At 47.2% G+C, this 24,149-nt stretch overlaps 2 long non-coding RNA genes across 4 annotated transcripts; both read right to left on the minus strand.

The window, feature by feature from the left end:
• Window positions 1-295: 295 nt before the first annotated feature.
• Window positions 296-7,605, minus strand: LOC118992008 (uncharacterized). Of its 3 annotated transcripts, XR_005067525.1 has the most exons (4): window positions 7,578-7,605; window positions 6,688-6,889; window positions 6,184-6,301; window positions 296-858 (listed from the first exon to the last, which is right to left on the minus strand). It is a non-coding gene; the product is annotated as an uncharacterized LOC118992008 (long non-coding RNA). The 3 variants fall into 3 exon arrangements; XR_005067524.1 differs by lacking the exon at window positions 7,578-7,605 and having other exon boundaries at window positions 6,692-7,035; XR_005067523.1 differs by lacking the exon at window positions 7,578-7,605 and having other exon boundaries at window positions 6,688-7,035.
• A 1,032-nt stretch (window positions 7,606-8,637) lies between these two features.
• On the minus strand, window positions 8,638-16,277 carry LOC118992075 (uncharacterized). The gene is made up of 3 exons (XR_005067538.1): window positions 16,214-16,277; window positions 8,886-8,979; window positions 8,638-8,803 (listed from the first exon to the last, which is right to left on the minus strand). It is a non-coding gene; the product is annotated as an uncharacterized LOC118992075 (long non-coding RNA).
• Window positions 16,278-24,149: the final 7,872 nt, after the last annotated feature.

The following is a 24,149-nucleotide window of genomic DNA, read 5'->3' on the forward strand; positions in this document are numbered from 1 at the left end:
AAGGGTTGCATCTTTTCTTTTTTATTTCTTGGTTTATTTCTTTGTGTATTTTGTCTGCTTGCTTTTTCCTTATGCGCTGTTAATGATACATATTAGTATCTCAATCAATGTAGTTAACTAGTGGTTTATATTCAGCTTTCTATTAAACACAGCTCTTGCCTTGGCCAGTGTGGCTCAGCTGGTTGGCGCATCCTGTACACCAAAAGGTTGTGGGTTCGATTCCCAGTCAGGGCACATACCGAGGTTGCATGTTCAATCCCTGGTCAGGGCGTGTACAGAAATCAAAGTTTCTCTCTCTCTCTCTCTCTCAGTTTCTCTCAGTAATGGAAACAATGTCCTCTAGTGTAGATTAAATAAATGAACAAACAAACAAATATAACTCTCTATAACCTGCATTCCTATACATAGATTATTAAGCAATACTTAATAATAATTACAATGACCCCTAAAGCACTGCTAGGGAAAAAAAGAAGCTGCTGTACAATGTATCTCTAACTTCTGGCTGAGTTGGCCAACTCTGTCTCTAGTTCTTACGGGCACCTCAGTTATGTCACATCCCAAATTGAGTTAATTTTCTCATGTTCTACCTGACATGTCTCTGCACAGTGCACACTTCCCAAGTAGAAACCAGGAAGTCCCCCGCAACCTGTGTTACTCATTCATCCTCCCTAAGGTCATGGCGTATCCCTTCTACCTGCTAGGTATCACTCCATCCCATGCCCTCCTTTACAGGGTCAGCATCTTCACTCTGCCCCTTAGTTTCTCTGGCTCAGGAGGACGTCACAGCCTGGTGAGAGGTTGCCTCCCGTCCATCTCTTACCACTGGCCCACGTCTTCCCAGCCGCCCAGAGTTTCGTTCTGAAATAGAAACCACGCGCTTCTTAAAGGCTGCCAACAGCTGCCTCTCCCCTACAGCTGTGTTTTCCACTGTGAGATCCAGGGACCCTTTAAGAACGGTGAAAAGGGAAAGAGGAAACGGTTTAGGGCAAGTTCTTGGCAATTCCCAACACAGAGTAACATGTCAGAGGCTCGGAGGGTGTCTGCAGGAAAGAGTGCCGCGTACAGCCTAATCCAGGGTTCCCCACATTTCATTAGGCCCCCAAACCCCCTGTTTTCCCAGACACTACCAGTCAACATCTCAAGAAACTCTTGTTCTTTGGAGCATAGTTGGAGAAACTACCGTCCTAGCAGATAAATCAATTATGGTGCCAACTCTCCTTCATAAAACACGCCCTTCCTTAACCAGTTGTGGCCAAGGTGAAAAACATCCCCTTATTTGATGAAGTTCAATGTGAAGTTTCTTCAAAATAGAATGCACTTTCTCCAACCTTTCTTTCTTTCTTTTAAAGATTTTATTTATTTATCTTTAGAGGGGAAGGGAAGGAGGGAGGGAGAGAAATATCAATGTATGGTTGCCTCTCGTGCGCCCCTTGCTGGGAACTGCATCCCCTGCTGGGAACTGGCCTGCAACCCAGGCATGTGCCCTGACTGGGAATTGAACCGTGATCCTCTGGTTCATAGGCCCACGCTCAATCCACTGAGCTACACCAGCCAGGGCTCCAACCTTTCTTTCTGAAAAATTCTTGCTAATAACTTCAAGGCCCATGCCTTCAAGTCTCCCCTTTGCTTGCTCTGCTTTAGGCTTGCTTGCTTTCTTTCTTTCTTTCTTTCTTTCTTTCTCTTTATTAATCCTCATCTAAGGATATGTTTTATTGATCTTAGAGAGCGAGGAAGAAGAGGAGAGAGACAGAAAGAAATATCAGTTAGTTGCTTCCCATATGCACCTGGCCTGGGGATCAAACCCACAACCTTCTGCTGTAGAGGACAATGCTCCAACCAACTGAGCCACCTGGCCAGGGCTGAGTCATCTTTCTAATATTGCCCGCACTGGCTCATCAGCCCACCTTCTTTCATCTGCATCTGGAGCCCCCGGCCCAATCCCCGGCATGTTCCAGATACTCAGCAAGTGTTGACTGAAGGCACATTTCATTGCATTAGGATTCAGTACCTTACAAATCATAGCTGTCGGTGCATATTTATTACAAAATTTCTCAAGAGACATCAGAGGGACTTTAAGAAATACGTAACACATCCCTCACTGTAGCTGAGATACAGGATTTTTTCCAAACACAGCCATGTAGGTCGGCCTGCCTGTCCTGAGAGGAGAGATTTGATCAACTAACCCGTCTAGTAATTTGATTATTCCTCCCCACTCCGTTTCCTGAGTATGCCCTACATCTAAGGGGACAATCTCTTTTTTTTTCTTTTTTTCCAATTGAATTTATTAGGGTGACATTTGTTAATGTAATTACATAGGCCTCAGTTGTCCAATGCTATAACATATCATCTGTATAGTGTATTGTGTGTTCACCGCCCCAAGTCAGGTCTCCTTCCATCACCATGAATTCCCCTTTTACCCTCTTCTACCTCCCCCGCGCCCCTTCCCTCTGGTACGCACTGTACGGTGGTCTGTGTGTGAGTGGGTGGCGTTCTTTTTTTGTTCTTTTGTTTTGTTTTTGCTTAATCGAAGGGGACACGAGAGCTAATCAGTGGAAGTCACTAGTGTGCACAACGTGGTGGCTGACACTGTCGGTGACTGTCCTCACCCGGCTGGTCATGACAGCCCGTGGCTCTAAGAGTCTGAGGCCCACTGAGAACCACCCTTGCTCCGCAAAGCTCTGAAGAAGTTCGTTTTCCAAAAGTTGCATCGAAACCTGTTTTCACGATGAAGCAGATCTGGAAAGGACTCTGCCACTTCCGAGCTGGACCAGCTCTGTGACCCCTTCCCCCCGCCCCCTCCTTTCCTCACCTGTGAAATGAGAATAAATGAGGCGGTACTGCAGAGCATTTAACACCTTGCGCGGCACCTAGCGGGCCATCAATAAACGTGCGCTACATTTGATTCGGCCTTCTCCCGGGTTTAAGGGGGCTCGCTCGCACGGAAATTAATAACGGGCTCAGAACTCTGTTCCTAAGTATATTTTGGACCCATCTATTTGTCTCTGCCATTCTCTCTGTTAAATTAAAATTAAAACACGCTCTTTTGACTCAGCAGAACGGCATGAGAAATCGCGCATCTGAGCTGTACGTTTTCATGCTGACGGACTCGATTTATTGTCTGGAGTTTAGCAGTTTGCAGCCTTGATGTTTGTGAAATAAAGTTTAGATGAGACACGTGTGTGTTGCAGCGTACGGCTCTGTCACAGGAGACTGAGAGGGACCGGTTGGAATCCAGCCGAATGCACAGGTCTCCTCCATAAGGTGGAGACCTTTCGAATTATTCCCCCATTATTTCGTAAGGGAGTGAAATGCATGAGGCAATTTTAACGGGCCAGGCAAGGAACATGCCACAGCTCCCACTGGGGGCTGGATCGAGTCACCCGCAAAGAAGGCAGAGGCCGCTGCGGGGAAAGGGCACCCGCTCTTAGGAATGCGGGTCCCCTAACACTGGAGTTAATGAGGCCATGGGTTCCCTTATTTTCCTTCCCAGAGATTCTCATGATCAATTTGCATGATGATTATGGAAAAAATTAAAACACTATTCCCAAAGATCAAGTTAATAAAGGCCTTGGAGACTCAGAAGCTGCCGGGGGAGAAGGGCATATTGAGATGAGCCCTCGGTTCGTTCAATGAAGCGATGGTGAATTCCTACCCCGCCCCCCGCCTTGTTTTATTCATAGCATCTTACAACCTGGATTAAACCCTCGAGAGCCTTCCTCCCTCAAGAGCGTGTAACAAATTTAATACAAATTCAAAGTGAAATAAAGGAGCAGGGGACCCAAAAAATCCAAATGAAGAAAAGAATATGAATTTGTGAAATACTCCTGTGGTCGAAAATCCACTCGCTCCTCCTCCTTCGGCCCAGTGACATATTCCACATTTTCTAGATTGGAAGTAAAACTCATGTCTCCCGTGATTTCAAATCATCTGAAAAATCATTTTCAAGCCCACCTAAGAGACAGACGTCGGCAAACGACTCGCTTTCATTCTTGGGACCTCGGGAAAAGGAATGGTCCCACATACAAAGCAATGCCTTTCTCAGTTCTGTTTGCACCTCGTGTTTTCCCATCTTTTACCAAAAAAAAAAAAAAAAACCCCTAGATCCTGCTTTTTTTCTTTCTAGACAGACTTGCATTTTCTGCCCCATGGAGAAGCCATTATACCACCTTGGCAGGCGGCTTGGAGAAGCAAACCCTAGAAAAGTGCTCCTGTCCCCAGAGAGTTCCCTTTGGTCAGGGTCAAAGCCAAGTAGATTAAGGGTGGGAGGGAGGGGGGTGTAAAGCAAGCAAGATCTTTCCTCTTAAATCTTCTCTTCACAAAATAGGACAAGATAAATACAAAAACAGTACAGCTCTTCCATCTATTAAGAATTGCACTTTTAGTTCTGGCTGGTNCCCTAGAAAAGTGCTCCTGTCCCCAGAGAGTTCCCTTTGATCAGGGTCAAAGCCAAGTAGATTAAGGGTGGGAGGGAGGGGGGTGTAAAGCAAGCAAGATCTTTACTCTTAAATCTTCTCTTCACAAAATAGGACAAGATAAATACAAAAACAGTACAGCTCTTCCATCTATTAAGAATTGCACTTTTAGTTCTGGCTGGTGTGACTCAGTGGACTGAGTGCCGCTCGCCTGCAAACCAAAGGGTCGCAGGTTCAATTCCCAGTCAGGGCACCTGCCTGCGTTGCAGGCCAGGTCCCCAGTAGCGGGTATGTGAGAGGCAACCACACACTGATGTCTCTCTCTCTCTCTTTCTCCCTCCCTTTCCCTCTCTCTAAAAGTAAATAAATAAAATATTGGGAAAAAAGAATTATACTGTTGGCAAAAGGAAATATAGTTAAGCCAACTAATATTCTACGTCACAATTACCTTTCCCTGCAAGCTAGTCTCAGCGGCTGTAGTTCATCGCCCACCCCCTCCAAGTTTAGGAGTCCGAGACATGTGAAGACGTGCATATCCTTCTTTAACAATTTGTGACACTTTGGTTTCCCCGTGTTTTTCTCCTGCTTTGTGCTGGTGTTGATTTGCTGCAGGTCACGGGTCTTCTGGTCACTAGAAAACAAAACCACAGCAACAACGCCTTAATGGAATGAAGTACTGTATTCGTGCTTTTGGTTAACTCAGGGGAAGGGACATTTAAGGGGACAGTACTATTGTGGTGACTGTCCCAGAAGTCTTTGCAATAACTTATCTCTGAAAACACAACGCCCCGCCTCTGGCATTAGAGTGACTGGTCTAATTTGAGTTTGAAAACATGTCCTGAGTGAGCCCAAGCCCAGGGCGCAGTCCAGCTGGGCCACCACGGAGCGCATCGGACCCAGCACGATGGTGCCCAGCGGCAGGGGTGTCGGAAATCCATCCGCTTGCTCGGCCATACCGAACACCCGGCACTAGCCACACCCGCCTGGAGGAAGGGCAACCTTCTGTAACTCGGCCGGCCGCAGGAGCAGCGTTTTCTGATGACCGTATTGGACAGAGGGAGTTCAGAGCCTAGGGTTACAGGGAGCTTGCGGTCTAACGCAAGATCGTTTCAGTGGAGGGGGCTATACTGTAAATGGCCTGCGTAGTAGTGGTTATTATTAATAATAGGATGAAGGCTAAACAGAGAGAGGCCTCATTTCCCCCCTATCGTTCCTGTTCTAGTCTTTTTGGCAGGCGTAAAGACACTATTATGATCAGTCCTGCCAACTCAGCGAGGCAGGAGTTTGAGTCCCCTTTTCCCTCCTTTTCCGAGGAAAAGGAGCCTCAGAGAAGTGAAGCAGCATACCCCAAGTCCCCTGGCAGCTACAACTGACCCCCAAGATCCCCCACCCTCCCACTGTGCGGGGCCCAGAAGAAGAGAGATGGAGAGTTGTATGAGTGACGCGAGGGCCCGAGCAGGGACCCTGCGGCGTGCAGCATAGTATTGGCCCACAGGGGACCCACAAGAAGTGTTTCTCGAGCGAAACTCAAGAAAGAAGCCTAGAGAGCCAACATTTTTTGAGCAGTATTAAGAGGCACCCAGGGTGTCCATGCAAGGAGTACCTGGCTCACAGAGAAACCTGACTCACATCACCCCAGTCCCAACCCTGTCCCCCTCTCCCATCAACCCTCCACTCCAGGGTTCGGGGACTTCATTTCCCAGTGTCAAGGACAGGCCGAAGTCTCCACCCCTGCCTGCCCATTGGCCCTTCTTCAAGTTCATTGCCATACCTGCACACAGAGACAGGAACACCCTTGAGAAGAGCTCCCCATCCATCTTCCCGGAGGTCTTTCATTTCTTTGCCAATAAGGCGATCTGCTTCACAACACCCTTCAATATACTTGACATCTGTCATAAAACCCAGGTCAGGCATATCCGTCTTCTGGTAAAATAAGCCACACTGCAGAGGCACTTTCTCCCCTGGGAGGGGCCCACCAGAAATAACTGTTGGTACATTGTCCACACGCCCAGCCAACCTTAATAGGAGCCGTAAATTACCGGGCCTGGTCTCCCCCGCGCCCATCGGAGACATAAGCTGACCCCCACAGGACCAGCGGGAGACACAAATGTATTCAAGCTTGAAGGCGAAGCTTTAGCCGAAGTGCCTGCCTTGAGCTAAGTACCTTCCTTGAACATCTTTCAAAACCTAAGGGCAGTGGCAACGCACTGCTGTGTCTCCGAGACGAGGCCTTAATGTTGCCCTAACCCTTGACTGAGGCTCAGCTTACGTTCACGCACCCCAGAAGGAAGAGGTGGAAGTTTTCCGAGCGACAGGGACGCTTCTTTAGACTAGGGATGGCTCAGTCTCCTGGGAAGGTTCGACTTCGGCGAGCGTTCCGAACTCACATTATTTACTGCTGATTTGAATTGCTCTCCAGGCGGTCGCCCATGAACAAGGCAGGTCTCCGCTCCCCAAAGACCTACCAGTTGGAAAACCTGTCACAAGATTATTAAAATCGCTACTGTGCCGAAAGGTGCTATAGCCCCTTGGAGCCCCTGTGTGCCGAGTACATATGGCAAAATATATAATATTCTACACTTGGGTAGAGAAGGCGGGCATGTATTTCTTCCTGTTGATCAGGAAGGAAGGAAATAGATGCCTTTCAGAAAGGAAAAAAGGATTTTAAACAGACGTGCTGATTTCACTCTATTTTTGTCAGGGTAAGGAAGGAGGACTCCATTGTGAAAATGTTTGCAAATTTCCTCTTGCAGTCAAATTGCCACAGAAGTGACATTTGAGAGGTTAAAATGTATTGAACAAAATGTGTCACTTGAGACAAATGTTTTACTTGGGGGAAAAGGAAAAACGGGGATAGATAAAGCTGGGTATACTTCCTAGATTCAGGTCTAGCCTGACCACCCCTTATAGCCATTTGGGGACAGACAGGGTAGGGCTATGGGGAAAGCAAAGTGGGTGGAGCATGGCAAAGGAATGCAAAGACTAAGCTACCAGGGTAAACTAAAAAAAAAAATCCAAAGGTCCATAGTAAGAAAGTCTGTTCTCTCAGCAGGCCCAAATAGGACTTTTAATAACAGAGGAGCCCTGACCCGTGTGGCTTAGTTGCTTGGGCATCGTCCTGCAAAGCAGAAGGTCACTGGTTCGATTCCCGGTCAGGACACGTACCTGGGTTGCGGGTTCAGTCCCTGGTCGGGGCGCGAACAGGAGGCAACTGATCCGTGTTTCGCTCTCACATCCATGTTTCTCACCCTGTCTTCCTCCCTCCCTTCCCCTCTCTCTAAAAATAAATAAATGAAATCTTTTGAAAGTAAACAGAGGAAATTTATGCAGACAGGAGGGAAGCCCCCAAATATCAAATAGTGGACACAAGAAAAGAGCATTTCCAGCAGGTGACACCGTTCGTAGGCCTTGCCCCTCACCCCACTCTGGAAGAGACGCCAGACATTGTCATCAGCACACACGCATCCCACTCACTCCACGCTGACACGAGAAACGCACTCTCTCCCTCCAACTGGGGTAAACCGTTGAAAGAAATGTAAGCGCTGAAGTGTCATCTTCAGAACCAGGAAATCATCTGTCATCTGGACTCAGAGTTGCAGCGTGGTTAAGAAGAAAGTTGCTCTTCGTGGGTTAGTTGCTCTGCCGCTAACCCGGGACGAAAGCCGGCTGTTGAAAGAGATGCTTTAGAAGTATCTGGACGAGAGATTAACTCTACAACAGGCAGAGGAAATCGCCTATTTCCCCTTGTCCAACCCACTCAACTCAAACCACCCCAAGCTGGCAGTGCATCTGGACCGAGGGGAAGCGGCTGATTTGAGGACCAAGAGCAGCGCGGACGGGGAAGGATGCTCAGATAAGGGTCACAGAATGCGTGCATCTCACTCCGAGCAGGTCACTCTTGGGAATCAAAAACAAGCACCAGGCTTGACAAATGACTCAGTACAATTGGGCTGTGATGCTGCCGTCACCACAAAGTCGGGATGGTACCTCTTTACCAGGTTGGAGCTAGGTGACCAGGGAAGCTGTGGGTAAGGCCTCCCAGCCTTCCAACTGATGAAGGGGCATCGAGTTCCGAACTCAGCGAGAGGACTGGCAGCTGTTGGAGGGTGCTGTGTCGCCCTGGCAAGGGATGTAAACGGCAGGCCACTGACAGGCGTTCTGAGACCAAAGGGGGTCAGGGCCTCTCCGGCATGCCCACCTCCCCTTGCCCGGGTCAAGGAGCTCACCAGGATGACAGCAGCCACGTCGGTGCCAGCAATAACGGAAATCAGGCCAGAGAGGTTGTCCATGTTGCCCCAGCATTCGTCTGCTGATGGACACACTAGAGAACACGAAGTACTTTTCACATCGAGGCCTCAGCAGGGGGCTCACTTTGGGGGTTGGAGAGGAATCTATTCCACAGAACGGCGTCTCAACATCGCAGATGTGCGCGGAAGAGCCAAGCCACCTTCCTGCCCGACTTCGACGTGTTACCTGACACCCATATTTGGAGGTGCTCAGTGGCTCTTTTTCTATGACCGAAGATGAGGCAACGTGATTTTTCTCCTGGAGCCATGGCTCACCGTCACTGCAGAAGCAAAAAGTGACATTCCGATCCCAGGAGCCGCGCTGGGATTTGCCGCCCACGTGCAAAGAATAGAACGATTTCTTGTCTGCAAACATTAGCCTCCCCTGCGTAAGCAGCATTGCTTTTCCAGAAAAATCTGTACTAAACTCTGCCCCTTGAGGGGCTGCCGCTGTACGCAATTGTGATGTCGTTTTCATCATAGTCAGCACAAAAGGCAGGTCATATACGTGCAGGTTTTATGCTAAGCGACCCGCTCCCCTTCAGACACACTGAGACCACACACTTCTCTGCGTTGTCTTCAGCCGCGGAGAACTCAATCTATGCCCGTAGGTGGGAAGCGGCTGGCTGCTGTTACCCCGAGAGCCAATGATTATATTTCTGCAGCCACTGTTAAACCTCTTAAGTTTCTTCTTCACTTTGGGAGTGTTTAGCATATCGTTTGCTAAAAACTCTCCTCCGTGTGCCCCAGGTAAAGTCAGATTCGATAGCACGTGCTTGGGGGATTATCGAGGACTGAGCCATCGAGCGACTAGCTCAGCCTCACTCAGCCGGTCTCCCGGCACCTGCACCCTTATAAACCCCTCAGGGGTAAACTGGCCCACTTGTCATTTTCTGAGAAGGTTTGGGACAGAGTCACCAGGGGGAGGGGAGGGCTGTGCAAGGTCCGCGTGCAAAGGCTCAGGGGTTATAACGAAAACAGGGTGCACTGCGGATCCAGTGATTCTGCATGTGCTCAAGCTTCTTACTGTCTGCTTTTATTTCAGACAGAAGTGTTTGCAAGGGTGCTGCGTTCAGGAGTGCGTTTTCCTCCCACCCAAGCTTCAGATCCCTTTTCTGGCATTTTCAGGCAACCGACAAGCTAATTGCAGCTGGACGGAGAGTGCATGTTCAAAGCCTCAGCAAGGACCAAAGCCACCCAGAAAACCCTGCCAGGACCAAGCCGCCCAGAGGACCAAGCCACCCACTGACAGCATGACCTCACAAGTGACTACCAGGTATCTATGTACCGTGTAACTCATGGCCAGAGCACTGTCTCTCTGCGTGGCTACTTCCAGACTAACCGCCAACACGCCCCGTGTAAAACGCAGCCAGCAAGATGCTGGCTTTTCCTACAGCAGTTCATCCATCGGCTGAAACATGTTTCCGTAGCTAGAGATTCAGACGTTTCAAGTAGGAAGCTTGTTCCTTTAGCGTGTGGAACTCGCAGCCAGGGAACAGCTTTCGTGACGGAGCGGCACATTTTAACGTTCTCTCTCATTGTCCTTAAAATAATAATCAAGAAAACCACGGAGAGTTTTTCCTTAAGGGGTACACTGAGGGTTAAACTGATGCCCCCCCCGCCCCCGTGCTAGCCGTATATGCTCTCTGCTCCAGTGATTAGCACGGGGGCCAGACTGGTCCCTCAAATTAAGACAATGTGCTCACAGCGAAGAGCCACCTCGGCCATCCATCTTTCGGTCGCGATCTGGCTCTCCTCGGGCTGAGGCGGAGCCGTTTCTTGGGCCTGTGGCTGATTACACGCAGGGTACGCCTGCACCTCTTCCGAGAGGGCTCCAAGGATTCTCCACAGAGGCCGTGTCAGCCCGGGCCGCACCTGCAGGGCCCGGCTTCTCCATTTCCACCATAAAACGAGGCATGTGTCCCTGAGAGGTGGTATCTTTTTATCATCCAGCGGATCGCTCTGGTCAGAGTGGCTGCAGCTGGTTGCAGAGCCCAGGCTGCCTGCCAGGCCATAGGTGACAAATGGTCCCCAAGGACGTCCCACTCTCCTCGGGGGTGAAAAGGACACAAGGCTGGGCAAACACCTGTGACTTTGACAAAAGTCCCCATGGTTCATACCCCCTGGTCTTCTTCTAATGAAAAACACATCAGGAAATGTCCGGGGGGATTTTTCGAAATAAGGCAATCCTTTATTTACCAACTCATTTATTTATTTATTTTTCCTCCATCTAACGGGTACCCAAGGACCAGCTATGAGGGAGGCCCTGGGCTGGGAACAGGGGGGCAGAGGCCGGGGTGCAGCCCATGCGTCCCAGTGAGGGACAGCTATTAAATAAGGAGGAGTGAAGTGCTTAATTACAGCAGTGAGAAGTGTCTCAACCAAGGAGCTCTGGGGTTAATATAAAGAGAGGTTCCGGGCGTTTCTAGGGTTCAAGGAAGCTTCCCCTGGGAAGGCCGCATTTAAGCTGAGACCTCAAGGACAAGGAAGGGAGGCAGGATGAAAGAGTATTTTCCGCCCAGAACACCATGTGTCCCAAGGGGCCGGGGTGGGAGGGCGATGCTTGGGCCATTCGAGCAACGAGGACAATGACCCAAAAAAGTGACAGAGAGAAGGCCGTAGATGGGCTTAACAACTAGGGCAGGTGGCAAGTCAGGAAGGGCCTTGAGGCCAAGGTTAGGACTTAGAGTCAGATCCCAAAACCTCGATCGGAACTGGCGATTTCTAAGCAGGAAAGCGAAATGACCCTCACTACCAAAGCGGCTTCCTAGCATTTACTGACGGAAAATGTCACACTGTCCTCGTCAGGCACTGTCCAGATCCACAGCTCGTGATCTCCTGCGTCTCTAGCCTCCCTTCAAGGGGGTTGTTGCTAGGCCTGCACTGTGTGGGGGGGGGGGATTGAGGCTGGCCCAAATCACACAGCTGGCCGTGGACGGGGGGCCCCCTGGGCCAGGCCAGGCCAGGCCAACCTCACACACCAGTGTTTTGTCTCTGGGTCATGGGGAAGGCTTTGCCCCCTGCCTTTACTGAGATGTAAAAATAGACCTAAAACTGTGTTAAGTTTAAAGTGGCCAGCGTGACGATTTGATACACAGATACATTTGGGAATATATATATGTGTGTGCTAAATAACACCTCTATCACCTCACACGTGTACTGTGTGTGGTGAGAATGTTTAAGATCTGTCCTCAGCAATGTTCGCATATACCATCTTGTTAACTGTAGTCACCGTACTACTCCCGAAATCTCCAGAACGCACTCCCGTTATCACCAGAAGTTTGTATTCTTTGACCAACATCTCCCATTTCTCCCAGCCTCTGGCAGCCATCCTGCTCTCTGTTCTGTGAGTTCGGCTCTGCTAGGGTCCAATTATAAATGAGATTATACGGCCTTTGTTTTTCTCCTGTGACTTCCGTACCCATCCCTCCACGGACAGACACCTGGGTCGTTTCTCTGCATTGGCTTCTGTGGGTAACACTGCAGTGAACACAGGGGTACAGACCCCATGTCGAGACCCCGATTTCATCTCGGTTGTGTAGCTACCCAGAAGTGGGGGCGTCGGATCATGGAGCAGTCCTATTTTCAGATTCTAGAGGAAATCTCCATGCTGTTCTGCATAGCGACACTGTCCATTTATAGTCCCACCAACAGTGCACAGTGGGCTCCCTTTTCACCACATCCTCACCAACACCCGTCTGCCCTCTTTGAAGGCAGTCAACCTGATAGGTGTGAGCCGATACCTCGTCATGGTTTCGATTTGCATTTTCCGATGGTTAGTGATGGTGAGCATCTTTTCAAGTACCTATTGGCCATTCGTCTGTCTTCTTCGTAAAACATCTATTTTGACACTTTGACCATTTTTTAATCAGATTGTTTGGGGGGTTTTGCTATTGAGTTTCTTACATAATTTGGGCATTATCAGATGTATGGTTTGCAAATATTTTCTCCCATTCTGTAGGTTGAACTTTTATTTTGTTGATTATTTCACTGAAGAGACTTTCCTTTCTCCATTGAATAGTCTTGGCTCCCTTGTCAGTTGACTGTATATGTGTGGGTTTATTTCCGGGCTCTCAGTTGTATTCCACTGGTCTATGTGCTGGTGCCATACTGTTTTCATTCCTATAGCTTTGTAGTATAATTTAATGCATGTGCTGGATGTGTGATGCCTCCAGCCTTGTTCTTTTTTTTTAAAATTGCTTTGTCCAGTAGACATCTCTGTGGTTCCATATGAATGTTGGGATTTTCTTTTATTTCTGTGAACATGCCATTGGGATTTAGATAGGGATTGCATTGAATTCATAGGTAGCTTTTGGTAGTGTGGACATTTTAACCATATGAATTCTTCCAGTCCACAAGCAAGGGATATCTTTCCATTTATTTGTCCTCCTCAACTTTTTTCATCAAAGACGTATAGTTTTCCAGGTAGAGGTCTTTCCCCTCTATAGTTAAACTTATTCCTCAATATTTTATCATTTTTGACACTTGTAAATGAGGGGTTTTTTTTATTTCTTTTCCAAATATGTTGTTGTTGGTACATAGAAACAACTTACTTCTGTATGTGGATGTTGTATCTTGAAACTTTACTGAATTTCTTTATTAATTCTAGGAGGTTTTTGACCGTGTTTAGGAATTTCTATATAGAAGATTATATCATTTGTAAACCGAGACAATTTCACTTTTTTTTCCAATTCAGATGCCTTTTCTTTTATTTTCTTTCATTTTATTTATTTCTTTTTGCCTAATTGCTCTGGCTAGGACTTCCAGAACTATGCGGAGCAGTAATGAGAGCCCTTGTGTTATTCTTCATCTTAGAGGAAAAGCTTCCCTCAAAAGAGTTTGAAAAGCGTCCACTTTAACTCCTAGGTTTCACGGATGACAAAAAGTCACGAAACTTTTACGTTTCACAGCCACTGAGACCAGAGCCCTGCTGTGAGGACATGAATACATTCAGGCAGACTAAACTCTGAGATACCCAGACGAATCCAGCTGCCTTTCCTTTCTTCTCATCTGTCCCCACTAGCTTATTGGTCCCATGAAAGCAAGTACTGGGTATGTGTCATTTCCACCACATTCCCAGCATCGGCCCAGTCCCCTGGTATGTAATATGTGCTCAGTCAACCCCTGGTCAAAGATGTGTAGCAGTATCAGCATCGGTACGCCAAAGGACAAGCCAGATTCTTAGATGGCTCATCCCTCAATTATGTGTGGGTCTTTGTTAAACATTACGCATCTCGCTATGGCTCTGAGCGATAAGAACATTTTGTTTTGTAAATATTGGTAACCCAAGGATACGAGGAAATGTGTGCCCCATGAGGCATCCTGCTTTGGCTGACCCTTTCTCAACACAACTTCCTGTCTATCTGAGTGGTAAGTCAGCCTATCCCAATGAACAAAACAAGGTAAAAGTTAGGTGACAATGGTNTATTTCTTTTCCAAATATGTTGTTGTTGGTACATAGAAACAACTTACTTCTGTATGTGGATGTTGTATCTTGAAACTTTACTGAATTTCTTTATTAATTCTAGGAGGTTTTTGACCGTGTTTAGGAATTTCTATATAGAAGATTATATCATTTGTAAACCGAGACAATGTCACTTTTTTTTTCCAATCCAATCCGAATGCCTTTTCTTTTATTTTCTTTCATTTTATTTATTTCTTTTTGCCTAATTGCTCTGGCTAGGACTTCCAGAACTATGTGGAGCAGTAATGAGAGCCCTTGTGTTATTCTTCATCTTAGAGGAAAAGCTTCCCCCAAAAGAGTTTGAAAAGCGTCCACTTTAACTCCTAGGTTTCACGGATGACAAAAAGTCACGAAACTTTTACGTTTCACAGCCACTGAGACCAGAGCCCCGCTGTGAGGACATGAAGACATTCAGGCAGGCTAAACTCTGAGATACCCAGACGAATCCAGCTGCCTTTCCTTTCTTCTCATCTGTCCCCACTAGCTTATGGGTCCCATGAAAGCAGGTACTGGGTATGTGTCATTTCCACCACATTCCCAGCATCGGCCCAGTCCCCTGGTATGTAGTATGTGCTCAGTCAACCCCTGGTCAAAGATGTGTAGCAGTATCAGCATCGGTACGCCAAAGGACAAGCCAGATTCTTAGATGGCTCATCCCTCAATTATGTGCGGGTCTTTGTTAAACGTTACTCGTCTCGCTACGGCTCTGAGCGATAAGAACATTTTGTTCTGTAAATATTGGTAACCCAAGGATACGAGGAAATGTGTTCCCCATGAAGCATCCTGCTTTGGCTGACCCTTTCTCAACACAACTTCCTGTCTATCTGAGTGGTAAGTCAGCCTATCCCAATGAACAAAACAAGGTAAAAGTTAGGTGACAATGGTCTAGCTGAACCTGAAGTTAAAGGGCAAACCTGTAGGCACTCTGGAGACCACCTTTAAGCCAGAGACAATTTGCCACTTTCGTCCACTTGGAAACCTCACCTCCCGGTCACGAGGAAGTTGCTCACAGCAGATAAGAGTGTAATTGGATGCTCCCTGCTGTCCAGGAAGTACGTATGGGGCCAGTGGGGGTGGAGGAGGCCTGCGGCCCTGTGGGAAGGCTGGTATCACCTGTCTCTAACCTGACACGTGAACTCACACTTGGCTGCAGCCCTCTGCCCACCACCCTGCCTGGCAACACACCTTCCACTCCACACAGGGAGTCCGCCTGTGGGGCTGGATGAAAGACAGGGAGGGACTCTCAGGTCACTTGCTCTCTCTGGGGCTCAGATTCGGCACCTGTGAAATAACTGTGTGCCCTGGCTGGTGTGGCTCTGTGGGTGGGTGTCATCCCACAAAGCAAAACGTCACCTAAGGTTTGATTCCCAGTCAGGGCACATGCCTAGGTTTCAGGTTCAGTCCCAATCAGGGCGCATACTGGAGGCAATCAATCAGTGTTTCTCTCTCACACTATGTTTCCCTCCCTCTCCTTCTCCCCCTGTCCCCCTCTCTCTAAAATTACATTTTAAAATCTTATTTAAAAAAAAAGAAAGAAGTAACAATTATAAGCCTCACCCAATCCACCTCACCAGATGGTTTCAAGAACATAGAAGTTCACAGACAGACATCTTCAGGAATGTGAAGTCTATACAATTATAAATTGCTGGTTTATTTCTTGAGAGCCCACCCCTAGGGGCTACAGGGCTAACAAAATGGACCACGTACCACCGCTTTGCTCTTTAAGGCATTTCCCATCTTGTACACACACACGGCAGCGCGGCGAGTTAGAGACAGTGTGTGCACACACACACCGATATTGAGTATCTTTGTAAATCCAGTATAGAACACGAATCAAATCATCTTGGATTCTGAATTAGCCTCAGGCCCTTTCACTGAAATAAGGGTACAAAACATGTTCCCTTTCACAGAGGAACAAAGAATATATAAACAGAGTCCTTTCTGTGAAGTTCTCTATCAGTTAATTCAGGATCAGACCAAACTAACACAGACCAGGAAGATGTCCCAGATTCCGCATCTGCCGCTTCCGTCCTGCACGGGGGCAGGCGTACCTAAGTCACAAGATCACAGCTTGACCGACTGAAGTCACCGACTGCGACACCGTGGCGAGGACCTGGGTTCATGAAAAGGCACTTTATTCCCTTATCCAAAACCCAGCATATTTGATACTTTGCCAAAAGCACTTAAAGTGGATTGTATCTACATTTGACTTTGTGTTAAGTACAAAGGCAAAAATCTCTGAAACTTATAAACAAAAGTTCAGGGTTTTTTGGTTTGCGGGGGTTGAGTGTATACTTAAGACTTCAGAGCAAAAAGCAACCTTCCCTGGCTCTCAGACATACTACAGCTTGAAAGTTACACGGACATAAAATATATTTATTGTCACTAGCTCAGAATTTCCATCCCTCTGCCTTTGAATAGCGCTGGAGTTTACAAAAATAACACCAGCAACATTGCCAATGAGATTCTATAACCTTAACAGAAATTAAATATGAAAGTAGAAAAGAAATGTAACCTTTTTAAAGTTCTCTCTATGCAAATCTCATGCAGAAGTCACTGAGTACTGCATACGCCAACATCACATAATATCTGAACCAGGCTGAAAAATCAGCATGCCAAGGTTGTTACTTTGATCTTTCACAGATTTTTAAGTTTCCATTCACTTTCTGTGATGCTCTCTCTATCTATAACCATCATCTATTAGTAGTAAACTTATTTTTAAAGATTTTATTTGTTTATTAAAGAGAAGGGAAGGAGAATGAGAGGGAGAGAAACACCAGTGTGGTAGAGAAACATGGATTGGTTGCCTCTCGCGCGCCCCCTACTGGGCACCTGGCCGGCAACCCAGGCACGTGCCCTGACTGGGAATCAAACCAGTGACCTTTAGGTTCACAGACTGGTGTTCAAACCACTGACCTACACCAGCCAGGGCAATAGTAAAATTCCTAAGAGTCCAATACAGTCATAAGCAGAAAAAATCACAAAAGTAGCTTTTTATAAAATCCTGGGTCTATTTCCTTTTTGGGGACAAAGTCATCATTCTAGGCTTAAGCCATCTTCTAAGACAAATGACAAAAAGCCAACTCCTACCAGCTAAGATGCAAAGAGGAACTGATTAGTTCACATCAGTGAAGAGTCCAGAAAGTTCTGGCTTTTGCCATGGCTGGCGTGTCTTCCTCTGCTCCGCTCTGCTTTTCTCCTCACCAGCCGCCTCTCACCCCAGCTCTCTTCACCAGCAGTTACTGGATTATATGTGGCTATTCCATGAAGGAGAGCACTGCTTTCTTTATACCACCAACCAAAGTCCCAGGGAAGCCTTGAATTGGCTCAGCCCGGATGGTATACCCATCCTTGAACCAATCACTGCCTTCAGATGGATAAGGCATCTGATTGGCCAATGGAGAAGTAGGAGGAAGAGGAAGAGAGGAGAGAAGGTAGAAGAAGAGGAAGAGGGGGACATGTCTTGCTAATTTTATCTCCCATGCTAGCTTCAAAGTTTAGCTTCTAGGAAAGGAAGTGGATGGCAGATCATTCCATCCCCCCCTTTAGCATATTTATTGTATTTATTTATGAGGAAATGGACACAGCTTTGGAGAAGGCAAGGCTTACACCGATGATGCCACTCAGCAGGGAGACTGTTTCTGTCCCTGTTCTGTTTTACTTGGTCGCAGCCACGACCTGCACCACGGTGACAATAATCCCACCCCAATAAATGCACACTCGTCTTTCTGTTCACAAGCCGACAAAAGGGGACCACAGAGCAGGCCCCGCTTGTATTTTTTTCTCAGACTCTGGGAACCGATGGGAGTCCCCCTGTGGTCCTTTCTCACACAGCAAGATGTCTGTGACCCACTGCACACAAAAGATCTCATTGATGGGAAGAGCGGCCACACTGACGTTTGGGGCCAAAGGGTGGGGGACCCCGGAAACGCTCAGTTGGCTCGACAGGAATGGGTACCACACCTTCTTAAAGCCCCACAGTGAGTAAGTCACCCAAAAAAGACGGAGAACTGGGGAAAATAGGGAAGCGCCTCAGGCAGCCAGGCCCTCTGGAGATGGACAGCTCAGATAAGAGCAAATGAGCCTGTCAGGCGACTGGGCTTCAATTCCTCTCTCACATTTTTTCCTCAGGATTCCTGACTTCTGAGACAGAGGGGCAGAGGGGGAGAGGAAAGGCCCACAGCGAGACTCTCCTCGGACCCCGATCCTAAAGGCCCTGCAACTCTATCATTAAATCCTTTCCTGTCCCATGACTTTTTAAAAACTAATTTAAAGATTTTCTTTATTTATATTTAGAGAAGGGAGGGAGAAAAAGAGGGAGAGAAACACCAATGTGTGGCTGCCTCTTGCACACTCAGCACTGGGGACCTGGCCCACAACCCAGGCATGTGCCCCGACTGGGAATTGAACCAGCGACCCTTTGGTTCTCAGGCTGGTGCTCAATCCACAGAGCCACACCAGCCAGGGCTCGTGACATTTTTTTTAAAGATTTTATTTATTTATTTTTAGAGGAGAAGGAGAGAGGAATGTCAATGTATGGTTGCTTCTCGTGGGTCCCCTGCTGGGAACTGGCCTGCAACCCAGGCATGTGCCCTGACTGGGAATCGAACTGCGATCGTGTGGTTCACAGGCCCACACTCAATACACTGAGCTACACCAGCCAGGGCTTGACTATTTTTTTTTTAAAGAGGCCATGCCTTTGTCCTTGATCTTTCCTTTTTCTCTCCGATCTCTTCCACTCAGAGTGTGCTCTCATCACAACTCTGTACCAGGCCCTTCACTCACGGGTGTATCACCTTATGTCCCCTTCTCCTCCCCTACCCCTAAGTGGCAGAACTAGCTGTGGTGACATATTTGGATTTGTATGTATCCTCACAAGACACGGAGGGCAGCCTTGTTCGGGGCGGATATATCTTTCAGTTATACAAATGGCGTCCTCAGACTCTGTCCTGGTTTGGTTTTCCCATCCGGAACATTTTTAATGTTCGTCTACCCTACTTCTGACTGTGGCATGTCATTGCGTGGTGGGCCTCCTGACCCTGATTATCTGTCCTAGTCACCACCATCCCCTCCACCACATGTAACACCGTGAGGGCCGTTCCTGGCCAGCCACCTCGGGGACCTGCAGCGGGGCTTCTCTGGGCTCTAGTCCCAGCAGTGGGGCAACCGGGTCGTGAGGCTACCACACTGGTCTGCCCCCGGCTCCCCGTCCTGGCGAGACTAGGCGACACGCTCTGGTTCACGTCACACAGATGGGAGAATCTGAGGCTCAGAGAGGCGAAGTGGCTGATGTGCCTGATTTCGCGTCGCTAGTTGACTGGCAGAGTCAGGGTTTCGTGCCGGATTTGGGGACTTGCGGGTTTGCAACCTTCCATTGGACCACCCTACCTTTCACGGGGGTCTTTTGCTCCCATGGCTTATATTAGAAGCCTCGTGGACACAGAGGCCAGAAAAACTGTCCTTTCCCTTCACCAGGCATCTATTCCCCCAGCCAATGGTGCTTGGAGAGCCCAACACACCACAGGGATCCAGGATCCCTAGCCTGGGGTCGGCAGCGACATGTCCTCAGAGGTGAGGGATGGCCCCATTGGCCAGAGGCCAGGCGAGCTTAGCCCCCCCCTCACACACACACCCCTGATGCTCACAGATTAGCAGTGGCCATATGGCAAGCCGAGACTCCTGGAAAACTGCAAACCCCCCTCTGGGCAAATCACTCGTGTGTCCAACACCAGTCAGGCCCAATGAAACTTTGATGGCTCTATTAATGAAGATAAAAACTTGAGATATGCCAAGTACAGATTAAATGGCATCTCGGTAACATGATTATCGCTGAATTACTATCTGCATAAGGAGACAGCCAAGTGACTAATCCCAGGGAAGGCTGGCAGCTTTGGACAGGAGATTCCCGCTTCCAACCTCCAGGGCATCCTGCCTTGCACCCGAGTCTCGTCTAACTAGGGGACACAGGGAGGGGCGTCCTCTGCAGAAGTCACTCCTGTACAGAAGGGATTTGATTTCTTGACGTTCCGAGGCTGCCCGTTGGGAGTGTGGTCTGTAAGGAGACGAGCAGGGAGGATGCGCAAACTTCCACGTATGCAGAGAGCGCAGCTGGTCAAATGAGCAGAAACGGAAGGACAGGGGACATAGAGGAACAGCTCAACCCCGAGAGTCTCTGCCTCCCGCTTTCCTTCCACTTCCAACGCCAGCTCACTGTTATCTAGTAAGTTCTTCTGTGCTCACGTTCTTCAATACATCAGCAATATTAGTGTTGTGATTCCTCTGAGTTAAATATTGTCGCTCCCACTTTCCATGCGAGGAAGTTAACGTGCAGAAGTTTTAGTAACTTGTCTCGAGTTACGGAGCATCTAGACTCTGGCCAAGCTGTGACCCAGCCTTGGGCTTTGCTGAGTCCAGAGTGAGTGTATTTATTCGTCAGAAAGTACCATGGTTCGGCCTCCCGGTGTCAGGGAGCTGCAGACAATGTGGGGAGGGTTCCAAAGATTCTTTCCAGAGCAAATGGAAAGCCAGCCCCAATAGAGAAGTGCCCATATTTTATCTTTAAAACACAAGATTGGTGTGTGTGTCTGTGTGTGTGTGTGTGTGTGTTAGGATGTGGGGTTGTTTGTGAAGATCTGTGAAGAAGTTGACAACTAAAATGCCCTCCAGTTTAGCTGGAATTTTCTAAGAAAGTCTTCACTTGGCAACTCTGAAATGGACTATGAAACCTCCAAGCATCCTATGTAGACCCCAACGTCTAGAAATCTTTTCACAGTTGGATCGTAAGAGGCCGAGGGCATGAGTGAGCAGTGTGTCTCGTGATTTAAATGGTGGATTATATAGAGTTTTCTGACTACCCACTGAACGAGCCTCCTGCTTTCTCCTTTCTCTTGAAACGCACTTCCGTGCCCACCAGATAGAGGAGCAAGCGCCACCTCTAAGATTTCTGATATCTTATTCCTCCTCCACCAGCGCCTATTATGGCTTCCATTTCACACTTTCGCTAGGACTTTAATTTTCGGTGAGATCCTTGAAATCCCTTCCGGAAAAAACAAACGCGATCACATTGTCCATTCTCCTGGCTAACAGCGTCATTGTCAACACTCAGATCCTCAAACAATCAGCTAAATTCCATTGTCCTGCCGAATTTTTTCTCTTTCTTTTGTGTGTATTCACAAACTTATTTAGTCTTCCGCCTTCTGCAATGGAAAAAAAAATCTATAGAAGCTCCCAGAAATGGCCCATAATTGTAACTGGCTTGAAAAACGCTGGAGGGAAGAATGAATAATCTCCTTTTTTGTTTCCATCTCTCCTAAATATTCTTTCTCTTTGTGTTTTTTGCAATACCTTTTGCACCCAGCTTCGGTCAAAATTGTCACTGGCCATTTGCCAGTTTGAAACGTCCTACAAAATGAATTGCTTCTTTTGTAAATAAGAAAAAACTTTGGGAAATATTGCTACGCAGTACCATGTTGGAGTTTTAGCTAGCTGGTGGCGTTTCCTGCGGGGGCCAGGGAGGGCATGAGTTTATTGTCTGCTCAGCATCTATAAATCATGAGCCAGAAAGTGTGGTGTGCTTGCCTTCCTACCTTCCACTGTCTAGCTGGGAGCATCAGAAATACCGTTTCAGGAAAGGACCACATATTGCCCATGTCAATGGCGCTTCATTTGGGGTTAAATGACACCAGAACCAGATAGGAATTGGAACACATTTTTAACCACTTGGCAGAGCCTCGGTGAGGATGCCATAATTTTCCAATGAAGGAGTCCACTCACTTTTACTGGCTTCCCTTTCTTACTGTTTAAGAAGTTAATTTCTGCCTCTTACAATTTATGTGCCAATATTTTCTAATATTATATTTGCAAGGTAACTTCTGATTGGTTTGCTCTTTACCTTTCCTCTTTTCCATATCACCCTGTGCCTTTCAGAAAAAAAAAATATGTATATTTTAATGGTACATCGAGGACAAAATCATAGTTATAAGATCATTCTTAAACCAAGTGGTTGTCAAAATTAACCCAATAATATATTGCAGGGTGATTCTCTTATAGGGCACATTGTCATATAAAAGGGAATAAAGTTTTGTGATTTTGGTGAATTTAGGCATGGCAATGGAGGCACACTAAAGGGACTTTTTTAAAGCTCTTATTTTGAAAGAGAATTGATTCTCTATTTTTGCCCATTAAAATGCAGTGGAAATACACACACACACACACACACACACATCATGAATCCCTATGTAAGATTATTAAAATAACTTTCTTGCAATACCGTTTTCCGAATAAAATTCTCCTTGAATCATATATCATAATATAACATTCAACATTAGGAGGGTCAAATGAAAACAAAATCTTTATTGAAAAGATGGATTGGATCGATGGTCAATGAAAATGGTATTTCTCCACTTCCACTCCTGATGTGGGTTCTTTTTTTCACCTCTGAAAACCAGCTGAAATAAAGTCAATTATGCCAAAATATCTGGGCAGGAAATTACCAGTAGGTGTGAACAAGAGACATCCAGTTTCTTCATTTCAATGAAAATGCACTCAGTCATATCTATACTGAGGAAAAAAGACCAAAACACATGCCAAAGAGTCAAATATTTAGAAAAACAAATTAGCTCAGCTTCTAATGAGAGAACCTGAAATAATCAATGAAGAAGGTATATGCCCCTCTTCCAAAGACCTTTTCAATATCAAAAAATTTCAAGAAAAATCTGATTATATGTCTGTGTACAGTCAGAAAAAACAACATACATATAAATAATGTGGCTCTCCATAGACACATTGAAAAAAACCAGAGCTACTCAATATATAAATTTATACAATAATATACATGGTCCCTACATGGCCAAGTACTGAGCAAAAAGACAGTTACAAGAGCCTGTATGATAAAAACCACAGATATTGTGCATTTTTCTGTATTATCTCGCGAAGGGTGTTTCCTCTGAAGGCCAGCTTTCATCTTGGGAAAGACTTCAGTCTAAAAACCAAGTCCCGGTACCCCAACATCTTTGGGTAAAACAGGGGAACTGGACAGTGGAAATTTTCATGGAGGCCAGTAATCACTGATGTCACTACCAGGAACACACGAGCTTGAAAAAGATTAACGAACCCACAGGCTTCGCAGCTGCGTGAGTGTGTGACACTGTGTGCGCTTTAATTCAAGCATCGTCTCCAAATAAACTTGGCCACAAAACTCTCGCTTCAGTTCCTGGGGTATTTTTGTGTCCTTATGTGGCACGGAGCGCATTTCTGCCATTGGGACCAATGACATTTGATTAAAACCTGTCAGATTTATCTTTTTAGCAGGAGCAAAGAAATATGCGTTTCCCCAGAAAGGAAATCAATGTGTCTCTATGATCGATGCCAAGTGGGGAAGCTGGATGCTGTCACTTTAAGTGGAGAAGCAGGAGCCTCCCCACCCATCACCATTGGCTGCTGACGTGACTGTTGGGAGGCCAAGCCCTGTTTAAATCTTATAATCCTTGTTTATAGGATAGACTTCCAGTCACTGACCTGATAGTTCTCACTCCAGGTTGTTAAATTACAAAGTCAGTGTCCGATGCGTCCATCGCTGGCCTTGTTTAAGTTTTCTGAGCCATGTCTTTTAGCCGCAGCGCTGCCTGGCCACCCCTCTGCGCGGGGAGGAATATTCCTCTCCCCCCAGCAAGGCGCTGGGACTTTGAGGGTGGACAGCTCTCACACAGAATCCCCTTTCTCCAGGCAGACAGGAGGATGGACCCTCCAGAGCAGCTCCCAGGCCGGGCCAGAGACAAACTAGGGGCCGATTTGTGACAAAACCATGTCCAAAGCTCTCCCTCCTCTGGGGACCCCCCACATCCCCCAGGATGCCCGACAGAGCTGTGCTGGATAGGAGAGAAAGTGTCTGCCTGGCATGGTCAGGTGGTAAGGTTCTCGGCTCAGAGCAGGCAGGACCAGTGCTGCGTGAGTCTGGTACCTTCGTGGCCACCACCAGCAGAACCGTCC

The sequence above is a fragment of the Sturnira hondurensis genome, unplaced genomic scaffold (genome assembly GCF_014824575.4).
Source record: "Sturnira hondurensis isolate 20B ecotype Veracruz unplaced genomic scaffold, ASM1482457v3 Scaffold0007865, whole genome shotgun sequence".
Lineage (NCBI taxonomy): Eukaryota > Metazoa > Chordata > Mammalia > Chiroptera > Phyllostomidae > Sturnira > Sturnira hondurensis.